This window comes from Schistocerca americana, chromosome 5 (genome assembly GCF_021461395.2).
Source record: "Schistocerca americana isolate TAMUIC-IGC-003095 chromosome 5, iqSchAmer2.1, whole genome shotgun sequence".
Taxonomy (NCBI): domain Eukaryota; kingdom Metazoa; phylum Arthropoda; class Insecta; order Orthoptera; family Acrididae; genus Schistocerca; species Schistocerca americana.
The window spans coordinates 324,887,060-324,893,367 of record NC_060123.1 but is presented as its reverse complement, the minus strand read 5'-3'; the positions used below and the strand labels follow the sequence as shown (position 1 = coordinate 324,893,367).

Here is a 6,308-nt window from a genome sequence, read left to right as displayed (position 1 = left end):
CATAGGTAGCGGTCATCCTCTGCAGTAGTAGCCCTTGGGCAGCCTGAGTGAGGCATGTCATCGGCAGTTCCTGTCTCTCTGTCTCCTCCATGTCCGAACAACATCGCTTTGGTTCACTTCGAGACGCCTGGACACTTCCCTTGTTGAGAGTCCTTCCTGGCACAAAGTAACAATGCGAACGTGATCGAACCGCGGCACTGACCGTCCAGCCAGGGTTGAACTACAGACAATACGAGCCGTGTATCTCCTTCCTGGTGGAATGACTGGAACTGATCGGCTATCGGACCCCCTCCGTCTAATAGGCGCTGCTCATGCATTGTTGTTTACATCTTTGGATGGGTTTAGCGACATCTCTGAACAGTCAAAGGGAATGTGTCTGTGGTAGATTATCCACAGTCAAAGTCTATCTTCAGGAGTTCTGGGAACTGGCTGGCACAAAACTTTTTTTCATGTGTGTATTTACTAATTAGTTAGGACATGAAGCCTCGTCTGGGTTGCTGCTTGCAAATGAGGGTAGTCATAAATCAAAAGATCCGTGCTCAAAATTTACGAATTTGCCAAAAAATTACGTCACACGCTTAGAGCCTTAAGTAACTCACACAAAACAAATGCATATCCTAGCACGTTTCACACGGAATCATCGTCTAAATTTCTCATCAGCGGCTATGACCACGTGTTAAGCTAACTATGTGGGGTGAGGTCCCTTGTTACTTTAGCCAGACCAGTAAGAAATTTAAAATTGAAAAAAAGTTACTGCTAAAATTGGAACTATATTATTTTTGTTACTTTTGCTGCTCTCGTGTGCTGAAGGCACTAACTGATTGCATTATTACAAATGGATAACGTGAGCCCCGTGCTCACCTCTGAAAAAGAAACCTTTACCGAAAATTTTAATTTTAACAGTCGTAACTCCTCAAAAAATGAGTGACCGTAACGACAGGCTAACAAAGAGCGGATTAATAAAATATAATAAATTATACCTTATCCCACAAAGAATTTGGCGGCAAAGACGGAGATCGCTTTCGATTCCGTCCGCTCTGTTCAACAGCTTCCCCCAGAGTATCCCTGACGTGGTGGCCCTCACCCGTCATTCTCCTCCGCCCTGGAGGGAAGGGGAACCTGTTACCAACCCCGAACTACCCCTGGCAAACAGGTGCATCATCGCTGCCTTTACCTCAAATTTATGTTGGCAGTAACCAACCTACAGAGTGACCATATCTCTACCTTGCAACTACCAGCAAACGAACTCTTGACACAAACTCAAAGTTAATTAACCCAAGGCAACGTAGAGGGATTAAGGAAAGGAAGATTTGAGTGATTATGAATTAAATAAACAAGCAGTCCATTTCTTCACTAGAGTTATAACATTTCTTAAATTTGGAAAAATAATGAAACTATCTCAAACATCTATAGTATTCAGTACAATGCGATGGAACAAGTTAATTATAATGAAATGAAACAAGCTGTTCCCTCTCACCGTTAACGCGGAGGATGTTGATTCATATACCTGTCGAGCAATTCAGATTAACGTGAATGCTAAGATGGTTCCCTTGAAAGGGCACAGCCGATCTATATCCTTATCCTTCCCCAATCCCAGGTTATGTTCACTTTCTAATATCCTCGCTGTCGCCAGAACGTTGAACCCTAATCTTCAAATCCTTTTTTTACAGTGCCCTGGTCAGATTTAGAACTGTTGGCCATGGGGAATAACTATCTTACACAGAAGACTACTGTGGAGAATCTATCTCTCCTTCTGTCCTATGCTGTAGATCAGTGGTTCCCAGGGGTCCGCGAGCTATTCCAGAGGGATCCGCAAGATGCTATTAGAATAAAAAATATATTAAATATATTTCGTATGATTACAGATTTTTTGTTTTGGCCGCTTCCTGCATGAGCAGAGCTTCAGCGAATGCTAACTTCTGCGTCTAGCGTCTTCCTAGAGCCAACTGACACTAGCACACTCTAGCACAAAACTAGAATAGTTCTGCTGTATGCCGTTAGACTGCGTGCGCTGCCTCTTAGTGTTTTCTTATTTTTCACACATGTCTACTCAATGCAATCTCAACTATAGTACACTCGAAAGACCAATACGCTCAGTTTTAATTTTTTCCTGTCATTTTCAGTTCATACTCAATTTTTATTTTTTTAAGGAGTTTGTTATACTAAACATCCAGATTTGAAGACAAAGATTTTGAGCAATAATCAAAAAATTAACAATAACAATGATGGCTAAATTGAAAAAGTTTTAAGTTGACTATTTTTTCGATAATGAATACGTGAATGTTTTTTCTAAGTACCAAAAATAGAAAACGTATAAAAAGACTTAATTTGGCTTTTTTAGGTACTTGATACTGTGATATGACACGGTACCAATCATGCTCGATGAGTGGGTCCTCGAGAAAATTTTGTTGAGAACCCCTGCTGTAGATAATTCATTATATGGGGAAAGTATTAAGTTTTCGTCAACAGTATTTGGGAGACAAATTATGGCCTATACAGCAGTCGCATGAAAATAAGGAAACACCATGAGAAATGCATGCATGAGCATATGTGCAAATGATAGCCAAGCTTGTAGGCTGCACTGTTGTATTTGAGCACGATCAGCATCTGTGCAATCGTCGTCAGAACAGTGTTTTGTGTAATCGTAAGTGTGTTATGTTGGAGCTAAGTGAATTCGAACGTGGACAAATTGTTGGCGCTCGTACTGTGGGTGCTTCCGTAAACAAACTAACCGAAGTGTTTGGTGTTTCAAGAGGTAGCGTATCGAAGGTTTATACAGCATGCACGGAAATCGGAAAAAATATCGTCAGCTACGTCACAACGCGGACAGAAGTGTGTGTTGAGTGGTGGTGAAGAACGGTAATCGAAGTGCACTGTAGGGAAAAATAAGAGGGCGACGGCTGAAAAAGTCACTGCAGAACTGAATATCACACTCTCGAAAACTCTCACCACCAAAACAACGAGTAGAGATTTCCAAAAGCAGGAATTGCACGGCGAGCTGGAATTCTAAAACCATTCATCAGTGATGCAAATGCGCGTAACAGGAAAACGAGATGCCGAAGCCATAACATCTGGACCGTGGAGCAATGGAAGAAAGCCATTCGGTCGGATAAGTCTTGTTTTACACTGTTTCTAGCTTGTGGGCGAGTTTATGTCCGAAGCGTGAAACATGTCGGTTGATCGGTGATGATCTGGGCAGCCACATAGTGATATTCCATGGCTCCCATGGGTGCTCTGCGAGGTCGCATTACTGCCACGAATTATGTGACCGTTTTCTCTGATGAGGTCCATGTCCTGCTAGAATGTTTGTTCTCCAATAGTGATTCTGTGTTCCAAGACAACAGCGCCCATGTTCACACAGCTCGCATCATCCAGCACTGGATCTGTGAGCACGAGAATGAATTTGCATTTCCCTTGGGTATCTGTCACCAGATCTGAATGTTATTGAACCCTTTGTAGTTTACTTTGGAGAGAAATGTGCTGCCCACCTGCATGATCGTTACCTGAGTTTGCCACTATTTTGGAGGAAGAATGGCATAATATTCCCGTGAAAACCACACAGGGTCTATGTTTATCCATTCCGAGACGACTAGAAACTGTATTGAATGTCTACGTTTTTTCCTACACCGTATTAGGCATGATAATGTGTTGAGTTCGTGGCGTTTCCTTACTTTTGTCTCCATGGCGCAGAGTTGGCCATCAGATGGTGTCCTGCGCCGTTGATAACAGTGTTTCCCGGAGAGAACGAGCGTCTTTACTCAATGTTGTTGGTTGGGTGGCCCAATGTGGTGCAGGATATGTTTCTTCTTTAGTCATCCTTATTTACAAGAAGTAGCTTGTTCGCTACGGTGAGGTTTACTCTTACAGCTCTGCGGGAGAAGTTTCAGTACAAACCAACAAATGCATTAACTTCTCCCACATACCTGTCACATAATGATCACGACGGTAAAACGAAAGAAATTCGTGCTTATGGTGACGCTAACGAACAGTTGTTGGTCTTCGGAAAAATCGCCTTTCGTTGAGGGAAATCAGCGATCGATTTGTTACCGAGCTCTGTTTATTTCAGATACAATCAGAATCTGAAAGAATTGTAACCAGTTTCAACAACAGCCGTCTGTAGGTACTGTTTTTAAGAGCTGCTGTATCTTATAAGCGTCCTTCAACTCGACTTTTACTCAGTTTACATTTGTGTTTGGCTCTTCTAGTTCTCTGGGAAGAATTACTAATCTCTATTGTTATATATTATGGAATTACGCTTAAATTGAAAAAAAGTCTTGTTGAAGTTAGTTGTAGTGTTGTTCGGAAGATCCGATAGTGTTAGCTTTAGAAAAGCTTGGCGAGGCAGTACTTGGAAGAAACGACTTTCAGTAAAGGAGATCGGTGACTGGCTTATTATGAAGTTTCGTTTGTTTAAGATACAGTCATAACCAGTTTCGGACTACAATGGCCATCTTCAGATGCTGGTGCATCTAGCACAAAGAGTAGGGAAAGCAAAGCGCACTTGTTGATATCTACACAATTCCCTTATTTTTGTTATCATGTTTAGTCTGACAACACAGTAACGAACCTGTTGCTCACCAAAAGGTGGCCATGGCTAATAGATACTATAACTCCTTCCGAATAGGCCATGAAGGCCCAAAGGTACCTCCCGGCCGCCGTGTTATCCTCAGCCCATAGGCGTCACTGGATGCGGATATGGAGGGGCATGTGGTCAGCACACCGCTCTCCCGGCCGTTATGTCAGTTTCCGAGACTGGAACCGCTACTTCTCAATCAAGTAGCTCCTCAGTTTGCATCACAAGGGCTGAGTACACCCCGCTTGCCAACAGCGCTCGGCAGACCGGATGGTCATCCATCCAACTGCTAGCCCAGCCCGACAGCGATTAACTACGGTGATCTGACGGGAACCGGTGTTACCACTGCGGCAAGGCCGTTGGCACAATAGGTACTATAATCTCGCTGCAATATTGTGAACTAAAACTTGCAATTACAAGTTCAAAATAATTACTTATGGTCTGAAATATCTACGTGTACACTCCGCAAGCCACCGTATGGTGCATGGCGGAGAGTACACTGTACCACTGCTAGTCATTTCCTGTTCCACTTGCAGATAGGGTATTTACGCGAAATTTACGTTGGCGGTAATAGAATTGTTCTGCAGTCAGCTTCAATTGCTGGATCTCGAAATTTGTTCAGTAGTGCACCTCGAAGACAGCGTCGCCTTCCCCCCCCCCCCCCCCCCTCCCAGTGATTCCCATTCGAGATCCCGAAGCATTGCATGTAGTTTGAACCTACTGGTAGCAAATCTAGCAGCCCGTCTCTTCGTTTACTTCAACCTTCTACTTCTACGGAAGCCAAACACTCGAGCAGTAATCAACAATGGGTCATACTATTGTCCTCTATACGCCCTCCTTCACAGATCAACCACGCTTCCATAAAATTCTGCCAATAAACCGAAGTTGTCGATTCTTCTTCTCTACAACAATCCTTACATTCCATTTCGTATCGCTTTGCAACGTTATGCCTAGATACGTAATCGACGTTGCTGTGTCAAGCAATACACAGCTAATGCCGTATTCGAACATTGTGGGTTTGTCTTTCCTACACACCGAGATTAGTTTACATTTTCTTCGTTTAGAATTAGCTCCCATTCATCACACCAATTACAAATTTAGTCTAAGTCATCTTGTAGCTTCTCAGGGCTTGCACCTTTCCGTACACCACAGCATCATCAGCAAAAACTTCAGATTGCTGCTTATCCTATCGGCCAGATCATTTATGTGTCCAGATTGTACCCTTGTCTCTGATGAACACATGTCGTCGAGAGCGACATACTGAGTTCTGTTACTTAAGAAGTCTTCGAACCTAATCCCTATGCTCTTACCTTCGTTATCAGTCGGCAGTGTGGCACCGTGTCAACTGCTTTACGGAAATCTGGGAATACGGGATCCACCTTTTGTTCTTGATACATGGTTCGCAGGATATCAGGTGAGAAAAGGGCAAGCTGAGTTTCGCACAAGCGATGCATTTTTAAAACCGTGCTAATTTGTGAGCAGAATCTTTCCCCTCTCAAGAAAATTTATTATATTCGAGCTGAGGATATGTTGAAGGATCCTGCAGCGAACCAATGTTAAACGTATTGCTCTGTAAGTTTTTGGGTTCGTTATATTACCCTTCTTGTATACAGGAGTCACCTGTTCCTTTTTACAGTAGCATGGGGCTTTGATCTTGGCGAGAGATTCGTGAAAAATGCAAGCTAAGTAAGTGTCAAGTAGAGTACTCTTCGTAAAACCGAACTGGTATTCGACC

At 43.1% G+C, this 6,308-nt stretch overlaps 1 pseudogene; it reads right to left on the bottom strand.

The window, feature by feature from the left end:
- Positions 1-4,819: 4,819 nt before the first annotated feature.
- Positions 4,820-4,937, bottom strand: LOC124617033 (annotated as a pseudogene).
- Between the last annotated feature and the right edge of the window lie 1,371 nt (positions 4,938-6,308).